Source organism: Lycium ferocissimum, chromosome 8 (genome assembly GCF_029784015.1).
Source record: "Lycium ferocissimum isolate CSIRO_LF1 chromosome 8, AGI_CSIRO_Lferr_CH_V1, whole genome shotgun sequence".
Taxonomy (NCBI): Eukaryota; Viridiplantae; Streptophyta; class Magnoliopsida; order Solanales; family Solanaceae; genus Lycium; species Lycium ferocissimum.
The window spans coordinates 59868580-59878640 of record NC_081349.1 but is presented as its reverse complement, the minus strand read 5'-3'; positions in this window follow the sequence as shown (position 1 = coordinate 59878640).

Below are 10061 nucleotides of genomic sequence, written 5' to 3'. Positions count from 1 at the left end.
CTCACTGCTGTACTTGTGTGCAGCAAGTGGCTCGGCTTTACAGCTGTCTCTGCCGACAGTGCAAGGTGCACAGAGAGCATATCATAAACCAGGTCTCTATTTGGTTCTGAAATAGTTTGACAATCATCAAAACACAAGTGCACTTGGAACTATTAATTTCTCCCTTTTGTTATAATGATGACAAACTCATAGACTGATGTTCCCCCTGAGAACCAGCTTCCCACTTGTTCCTCCTGCGAAGCAGACCATCATTGTCAAGGCACCTGTAACATGTTAGCAACATAATACCAATTTCAACTGGAAGAGAAAAAGTGCCACAATATCACCACATATCAATCTTCTAGTTCTTCCCCCTTGCTCAAAGACATCTTCCCATAGTTGTGAATTTTCAGCACAATTATTAGACATGTCTTCTCCTTAATCATCGCATGTTCTGCACAATTATTCGACGTATCTTCCCCCTTAATCACCGCATGTTCTGTTCAGTTCACTGTTACCTTACAATTATATCTTCCCTCTTTTGGCATCATCAAAAAGATTAAAGCACAACCAACAAGAAGTTCAAATATATTAACTCATAGCCACAGAGACAACATAAACATGAGTAAGATAGAGGAAAGCAAGCTAGCAATAATGCACAGGAACACAACAATATGCTAATAGAAAGATCAGTACAAGTGTGCGATTAATCAATTCAGTATACACAAATAATATTTAAACTGCAAATCCGCCAAAATTCAGGAAAAGGTAACTTCAATTTTATGCAAAAGGGATGGGGCCTAGGAAGGATTTTTTGGACAGTGTAGAGACTTGAAGGGCTGAGCAAGTATAGGTCAATTTCTATGGGCTTGACGATTCTTTATCATCTCATCTCTGAGTGCATCCACTTGAGTTCTCAACTGATCCCTCTCTGCCCATAGCTTCTCAATTTTTTCTTCTGCTTCTCACCCGGAATCTAGTTCTTTTGGTCGTTCAGCCAGTTGGGCTTTTGGAAGGGCATTTTCCTCCTTGAGTTGTTTGATCTCTGAATTTGCTGCTTCTTGAGTTTCAATTAGAATTGAAAGAGTGGATGGACTTCCAGCACTTGGTCCCTGTGGCACATCAAGTAGAAGTAAGAACAACTACTTTTCATGGACTAGTTTAGTGTAATCTTATTGAATTCTTGATCTAAGGGGATATAAGTGTTTAGGAGAAGTACATGGATGTTTCTAGAGCTCAAAAGAAGTATTAAAAGATGATAAAAAAGGGATAATGGGGTATTTATACCCAACCGACTTTCCAATTGGCCATCGCAATCATGAGGCCTTTGGTTCGCGATCGCGGAGCCGTTGGCTCGCTAACGCGAAGGTCTGTTATCAGTCTATCTTGAAATGCCCATAGATTCCTATTCTGATGTCGTACCGACGGACGGTATGTTGCGTTGGAAACTAGACTCAATGAACTTCAGTGTGCATAGGTTATGCATTCCATAACTCATTATATTCTGGGAGATACACCTCCCTCAATTTGGAATAGAATTCCTGTCCAAAATTCTGCCAAGTTTTTCAAAATTTTGACAAACTTAATTTCTTTGATTCGCTTGATCCCGAAACCTTTAGACACTTTCTTAGCACTTGTTAAAAGTATTCCTTAACTTATAAGAGTTCCATGACCTCTCCGAGCTTACATTAGTTTGCTTATGACGCAAACCACGCAAAATTTTTTGAGGTGTAACATTCTCACTCCCTTTAAAAACATTCATCCTCGAATGTTAAACTCTCAGAGATCTTATGGAAATTTTGGCAGAGCTTCCTCTGTAACTGTAATACCATCTACCTGTCATGCAGCACACCAACAACACAATACCACCTAGGGCTACAACAATCGATAACAACAGTAGCCCCACACGACCAATAACAGTAACTAACAACAGATACATATCTGAAGGCTATGATGTCTTAGTCTGAACCTCCTCTGGGAGTGAAAACAAATGCGGGGACATGGATCTCATATCTCTGGATAACACCCTTGCCAATATACTCTATATAATAAGGAAGCTCTCGTCAATATCTAGCTTATTGAATGACACATATCGTTCTTTTACCTTTTCTAACCAATCATATCCCTTTTTAAACATTCAAACAATAACTATCCTTGGCGAAATCTTGCGTTCCATATCATATCCCTTTTAGATATTAAACATCATCATCCTTATAACCGATACTCTTTTCATTTTCGTAATTCCAGTTTCGTCTCTTTCTGCTCGTAAATCATTGGTATGCTTACACTCAAGAATCATTTTTAAACACATACGTATCCTTTCCACGTCTTACCTCGAGGGGAAAATACGACTTCCATCTAATCTTATCGATGTCTCATTAATAAAACACTTCTAAGGCTGATAACCACTCACTGTATAACTATAGTCCTTCGCTATTACCCAACTGAAAATCCCATCAAAAATTCTCTTCTTTTTAAGTCCCATCAGAATACTTCAAAATTTATCTTAACAGAATTGCATAGAATATATAAAGACCACCCTCAAGGGTGTACAAGCGATATTACCACAATAATTGTTCCTGACGTCATTGCTCATCCCCTTGTACTATACTATCTTCCCTTACTCACAAGTCATTCATATCTTACTGATTCCTCTTAATACCCATCATTCGTAATTTTGTAGATATAGTCTCTTCATCGAACTATGTTCCCCACACATGCCCTTCCTGATTAATCATACTTTTGCCTTATTAACAAAACTTATCTTTTTTTCACCGTACTATAAACATATTCATAATTTTAACCCACTATCTAACCACAAATTCCACTCTAGGTTCCTTTTTAATAATACTCATTTTCTTTTCCCCCGTCATCATTGCAATCCTTGCATCACCCGTAGCCTTTTCTGAAGGAGTCATCGTCAAACTATAAAACAACAGAGGCCAGGGTTGAAGATTCACACCCTATGACTCAACTCTATAGCACGATCTAGGATATAAAGAAATATAACCATCCTAAATTCCCTAGAGTCTCCTGTTTATAAGTGTGGCATGCTTCACACGACTCTACTAGACACGGCTCATAGACAAACCCTAGGATGAACTGCTCTGGTACCACTTCTATCACGACCCAACCGGAGGGCCATGACGGGCACACAGCTAACCTACTGTTACACCTCGAAAAATTTCATGTTGTTGCACAGTGAATGGACTAACGTAGGGTGAGGCGTATGCGATGTCCCTACAAGCAAGAAAGGTTACTTAACGATTCTAATTGAGATTTCAAAGACATTGGAGATAAGGGAAGAAAGTTCGTGAACAATGTAAAGTATAAGTTGTGTTTTGAAAAAGGGTTAGCAAAGTACAGAGCTAATGTGATTTAATAATGTCTTGAGGAAAATTTATAATGCTCCTTAGATTTCTAATGAAGTGTTAAACAAGTGTTAAGAAGGTTCCATAAGGATTGGAGATCAAACGAAATGACGAAAACAATTCCAGAAAAGTGGAGTTATACGGCCACTAATACGGTCCGTATAACTTTATACGGTCCGTATAACCCAACATGAAGGATGTTTTCCATGATGGTGAACCACGACCACTTATACGGACCGTACAGTGTTATACAGACCGTATAAGGGTCCGTATAAGTCCCGATGGGCTGAGTTATTTTCAAGTATATAAATGTGTTCCCACTCTTATTTTCTCATGCTTTCCACTTCTCCATCTCTCTCAAGACTTCTAGAGGGTTCTATATATTTCATCAACACAAATTCAAGACAAATCAAAGATCAACTTCATCAAACCAAGGAAATCAAGTGTAAGGAAGTTCTCTAGGGTTGTTGAAGTCAAGAATCTCTTGGAAGTTGAAACTAGGGCTTTCTTCAAGTGGAGTATTTCTATCCAAAACCCATTCCTACTCAATCAAAGGTAAGTTTTATGATCAATTCATGTTATTTAGAGTATTGAGAGGTTGAAAGACTTGGATTATAGAAGGAAATAGAAAATGGGTTACAAATATGGGAATAGTGACATTTTTGAGTAGTAGCTTAATACGAATCATGATTCTTCATATGTTACGAGTATAGTTATGTTATAAATGATATTAAGAGTATGGAAGAAACATTATATGAGGATGAAGGTAATGTTGTATTATGACCATGGTTATGGATGCCTTTGAAATGGAAGTAGAAGAATTGAATAATGTATGGTTGATGAAGATTGTTGAGTACGATATTATGAATATTGTTATTGACATTTGGGAGTTGATATGTGATATGGATAAAGTTGTATAAACAAAGGAGATGCTGCCTAATTTTCTCTAGCTTTAGCTCAAGCATGCTCATGTTATCGATTATCTAATATTGGTACGAACTCTCTTGAAGGTAGAAACGTGAATATTGGAGGGGAGCGTTCAAGTGATAAAGTAGCTAAACGAAAAGGTATGTGAGGCTAGTCCCTTCTTTTTCTAAGGCATGATCCTTACAATATGACTCCTTTATCTTTCCATGACTTTCTCATGTTCCGAAAATTATAAGCCTCTGATTATTAAAAACTACTCATGAGATGAAGATAAGCGATATGTTATGAATATGATAATGATGTTGATGAGTCTAAGTCTAGAGATTCTAAAGCTCATGATACGATATACCTACGACGCTAATGATCCTTATACTACCCCTTTAATGTTATTCACTTATTGCTAGACCCGCCTTATGATGCTAGTTCTTTCAAGGTGAGGTATGATGATTATGATTTTCCTATAATGGAATCGGGGTTTTTTCGACCTTACGTCACCCCACAGTAGAGTTGTAGTATATAATGGAGTTCTAATGCATGCTTTAGGATAAGGATAGAATGATGAGATTCCACCGTGCCTAGATGGCCGGACATGTCACCGCTAAGGCGGGCTGCTTATGATTCCACCGTGCCTAGATGGCCGGACATGTCATCGCTAATGCGGGCTGCTTACGATTCCACCGCGCCTAGATGACCGGACATGTCACCGCTAATGCGGGCTGCCTACGATTCCACCGCGCCTAGATGACCGGACATGACCACCACTAGTGGGCAGCGTATGATGGTTTCCCGCACTCGAGTTAACGACGATGGTATATATGATATGTTGGTATATGTGGTATGTATAACATGTGTTCTCTTTTAAAGGTTAAGCAGGTTATATCTTCAGCTCATGTTCCATTGTTTCTTTATTATGCTATTATTATTCATGCCTTACATACTCAGTACAATGTTCGTACTGACGTCCTTTCTTTTGGACGCTGTGTTCATGCCTACAGGTAGACAGGGAGACGGTGCGGATCCGTAGGAGCTTATCAGCGGACTTACAGGAGCACTCTATTATTCCGGAGGTGCTACTTATGATCATGTTCTTTTGTGTATATATATTTTGGGCACGATAGGGTCCTGTCCCATCCTTATGTCTAGTACTCTAGTAGAGGCTCATAGATACGTACGTGTGGGTAAATTGTGTCCCACGATGATCACATTGTACTTCGGTATATCATTTTTGTAGCCGTGAGGGCTTATGTATATCGATATGGGTTGCTTTGGAGATTATATATGTTCAGGTTGAGTATGATGATTAGCTTAATGAGAGGTGCTTGGTAGTCAGCTCCGGGTACCCGTCATGGCCCCTAGTCGGGTCGTGACACCTACCGAGCACCACATATATGCATCTCTTAGTCATACCTGAGTGGGCCATAATGCTAACTCGTAGATACCATAAGTTGTATGGGTCACAAGCCTAAAACATAATGTACATATGTCAACAAGCTAATTCCAAGTACATATGCTAGCAAGGCTATCCATAGTAATGATACAACAGAATATTAATCCAGATGACCATAAGACATCTAACTGTGCATATCTATCTGCGAGCCTTTACTGGAGTACATGACATAATATGGCCGAGCCAAGGCCCTGCCACACCCATGCAAATGCTTATGCAACCATACTGACTCGCAGAGCAACTCCGGAGCAAGTGGAGTGCCATGACACTGCCTTCTGAGTTGGTATCCTACTGAGAGATCCGTCAACCTGTATTTCAAGACCTACGGGCATGAATCACAAAGGAACGCCAGTACGAATAATAAACTGGGTATGTAAGGATGAAAATGTAACATAATAAACATACAATGTAAAGGAGAAGGATAAGAATCAACCTGGCACTTCTAAGCTATCGATGTAAATCTAACATATATGTCTCTCTGTACTATCATGTGCTTAACTACATCTATGTACAATACTATGGTCCTGACCTACTTATCATTCTGATACTATCTACCCAATTGATTAGTGGTAACTGCCCGACCGGCCATTGCACGATGGTAACTGCCCATCCAATTATCCCTCGATAGTAGAGCACATCTACCCAAATAATCAGTGGTAACTGCCCAACCGGCCGTAGCTCGGTGGTAACAATTGCCCAACCAGCAGTACCATGGTGGTAAATAATGATACCTAATATGTCCAACTGGCTGAAGACCAGTGGTAAATATGTATGCATGTGTTGCGGAACGTGCAACCCGATCTAGATATAAAAGCATGTGTTGCGAAACGTGCAACCCGATCCAGATATAAAAGCATGTGCTGCGGAACATGCAGCCTGATCCAAATATGAATGCATGTGCTGCGGAATGTGCAGCTCGATCTAAATATGAATGCATGTGGTGCGGAACGTGCATCTGGATCCAAATATCCCCTATAGGTACCCTTTATATACTTCTAGTCTTCATTCTGTATCTATTAGCTTATATGCACTTCTCATGATCATTACTTATCTGTTAATGCCTACATGATTACATAAGTGTTACACCTCAGAATTTTGGGTGTTGTGCGGTGAATAGACTAATGCGAGTTAAGGTGTATATGATGCCCCTACAAGTGAGAAGGGATATTTAATGATTCTAATTAAGATTCCAAAGACATTTGAGGCGAGAGAAGAAAGCTCGTTGGAGAAGTTAAGGTAGAAAGTGCCTTACCCCGTGTACAAATGTACCAGCAGGTATTCCCGGTAATTTACGAGGTTAGAAGTTGAACGAATCGAATCGACACAATCTGAACTGATTCAAGAAATTCTGTAGACACCATTTAGTATCGATGGGTCATCGACTCGTCGACAGATCGTCGACCCACTCAGGCATATTCCAGTCCCGACTATAAATAGACGACCCTTGTTCATAATTTTCAGATTTCACTTTCTTTTCAACTCTTGAAACCTCTAGAATATTCCCCATATCATATTAGTACATATCCAAGAGAAATCAAGGATTAAACACCAATAATCAAGGAAATCAAGCGGGAAAGAATGTTCACTAGGGTTGATAGAAGCCAAGAACCTCTTGGGTGGTGAAGTTGGACTTTTCTCTAGTGGAGTATTTTCATCCAAAGACCATTCCTATGTGATCAAAGGTGAGTTTCACATTTAAATTCATGTTACTAAGAATATTGAGTAGTTGAAAGACTTGGATTATGGAAGAAAGTAGAGTATGAAGTTCAAATATAGAAATAGTGGAATTCTTGAATGGTAACTTGACTTGAGTCATAGTTCTTGACATACCATGAGTGTAATCTTGTTGTGAATGATGCAAATGATGTTAAAGGAGTGTTATATGATAATGAATATGAAATTATGTTACAATTATGATTATGGGTGACTTTGAAAGGGAATGTTGGGAATTGAATAATGTTTAACTTGATGAAGTTTATCGATTGTAATATCGTGGGTGTTATTATTGACGCTTGGGAGTTGTTTATTATATAGAGAAGGTTGTTGGAATGAAGGAAACGCTGCCCAATTTTCGTTAGCCTTAGTTGTTTTAGTTGAGGCCTAAGTATGTTTCCGGTTATCTAATCTTCGTACTCTTGAATGTAGAATCGTCAGCTTGGAAGGAGAACGCTAGTTGTTGAGGAGACGTGAAGGTATGTAAGGCTAGCCTTTTCTTTTCTAAGGCATGATTCCTATAACAAGATTTCCTCTGTCTTTCCATGACTTCCTTACATTCCAAAAAAAATTACAAGTCCATGATTACTAAGAGCTTCTCATGAGATAGAGCTAAGAGATGTGTTATGAATATGATAATGATAATGATGAATCTATGTCCAGAGATTTTAAAGCTCATGATGTGATGCTCATCATTTTTACATGATTCCTTGATGTTATTCATTGTTGGTAGTCTCTCCTTATAATGCTAGTTCCTTCAAGGTGAGACATGACGATTATGATTATTCCATAAAATAATCGGAGGTTACCGACCTTACGTCACCTCGATAGAGTTACGACTTTTACTTGAGCTCCTATGCATGCTTCAGGTAAAGTATATGATGATAATTACACCATGCCTAGTGTCACACCCCGACTTAACTAGGGTGTGATGGGCACCCGACCCCGTGTACGGAGCCGAGCGAACCCGCTAACTCTTATTACACATATGCACTCTTTGGATTCTTAAGACAAAATGAAGTAAAATACATAGTAGTTTTTTTTTCTGAAAATCCTTTCGTCATTTCTCAAAGTAAATACAGTTTGAAAACATGAGGGCTACGTATAATAAAACACGTCAATCGGTGAGACTCTTTTAAAGCCGACACCTTAGACCCGACTCTTTGTCGCAAAGTCTCTAACCGTAATCATGGACAGAGCACGTGTGCGGCGACTCGGCTACACTCCGTGGCCAAATGGAGCCCAACCATTGGAACATCTTCTATCCTGGCTTCTATCCGTACGGGTGTACCGCGTGGCATGAACGCAGCCCCACGAAGAAGGGGTCGGTACGAGCAATGTGCGAGTATGTAAGACATGAACGGTAACAACGTAGTAAAAGCTGTACATATGAGACGGATCATGTGTAAGACGGTAACTTTTGTGCGGAAGTAATAACTATGAAGCGTGGACGGTACCACGGTATAGAGGAGCAACTTTGTACATGTGAGTGCCACTCGGGGCGAGACCATGCACGCTTGGCTTTTCCTTTTCTTATTCGAACACGGTGTTTCTTGTTTTTGTACTTAGAAAACGAGATACTTTTTTAGGAAAAAGATTTTTTTTTACCTGCCCCGGTACGGACGCGATTCATCGGCTCTCCCCAACCCCCCCTCCCCAACGATTATTTAAGTATATCATATTATATATATATATATCACGGAAAGGCGCCGCGTGCGGCGTCCCGCTAAATCCCGCGTCGGGATGATAAGCAAAAAATCGGTGGACACGGTTACTTACTACATTCCCCACATATACGGTGTATACCGGTACATTCATCGATTATCGGGTATTATATATATATTATCATATAAACAATTAAACGGCATGCATGGGAGTCCAAGGAAAAGGCCGTAACGCTATCGGAGTGACGTAAGGTCGGTGACCTCCGATTTTATTATGAAATGATCATGGGCGCTTTTATCTCACCTTGAAGGAACTAGTAGTAAGGCGAGACAATTAATGGAAAGCAATATCATGAGAAAGTACAACGTAGGATCATAGGGCATCGTTCGTGTACTTAGAATCTTTAAAGGAAAACACTATTCATGAGTAGAGCGAGTGATTCAAGAAATAGTTTAACGTTCTCATCTCGCTTGTTCGGAATCATAGACTTGGAACCTTTATTCATAGAATCATCATTTTTCATCATAGAGTCATAGTCGTCGTCTTAGTCATTAAGGCTTGCAATATTGTAAAACTTAGTTTTTGGAGAAAAACGAGTATTTTGGAAAAACATTTGTAAACTTTTAGGAAGGAAAATCATGTTTTGGAATCGAGGGATTTGTAAAAACAATTATTATTTAGTAGTCAGAGTAATAACCAAAAACTTTCCTTAACTATGGAATGAAAGTAAGTCAATGGGTCAATAAGGGAGAGTTCGGAAATAGTGGGCCCACCTCGAGTCAAATGAGGCGGCATATCAAATTTACGTATATTACAGTTCATAGCGTCACTTGAGAGGGTCTTAGGATAATCGAATCCTATTTGTGTAAGTTACGGATGTTTGAGAAGTTTTCCAACATTTTATGCAAGTTCTAATTCAATTCTCTTTGAATGAATAGTAACTAGTTTTCAATCTCGGA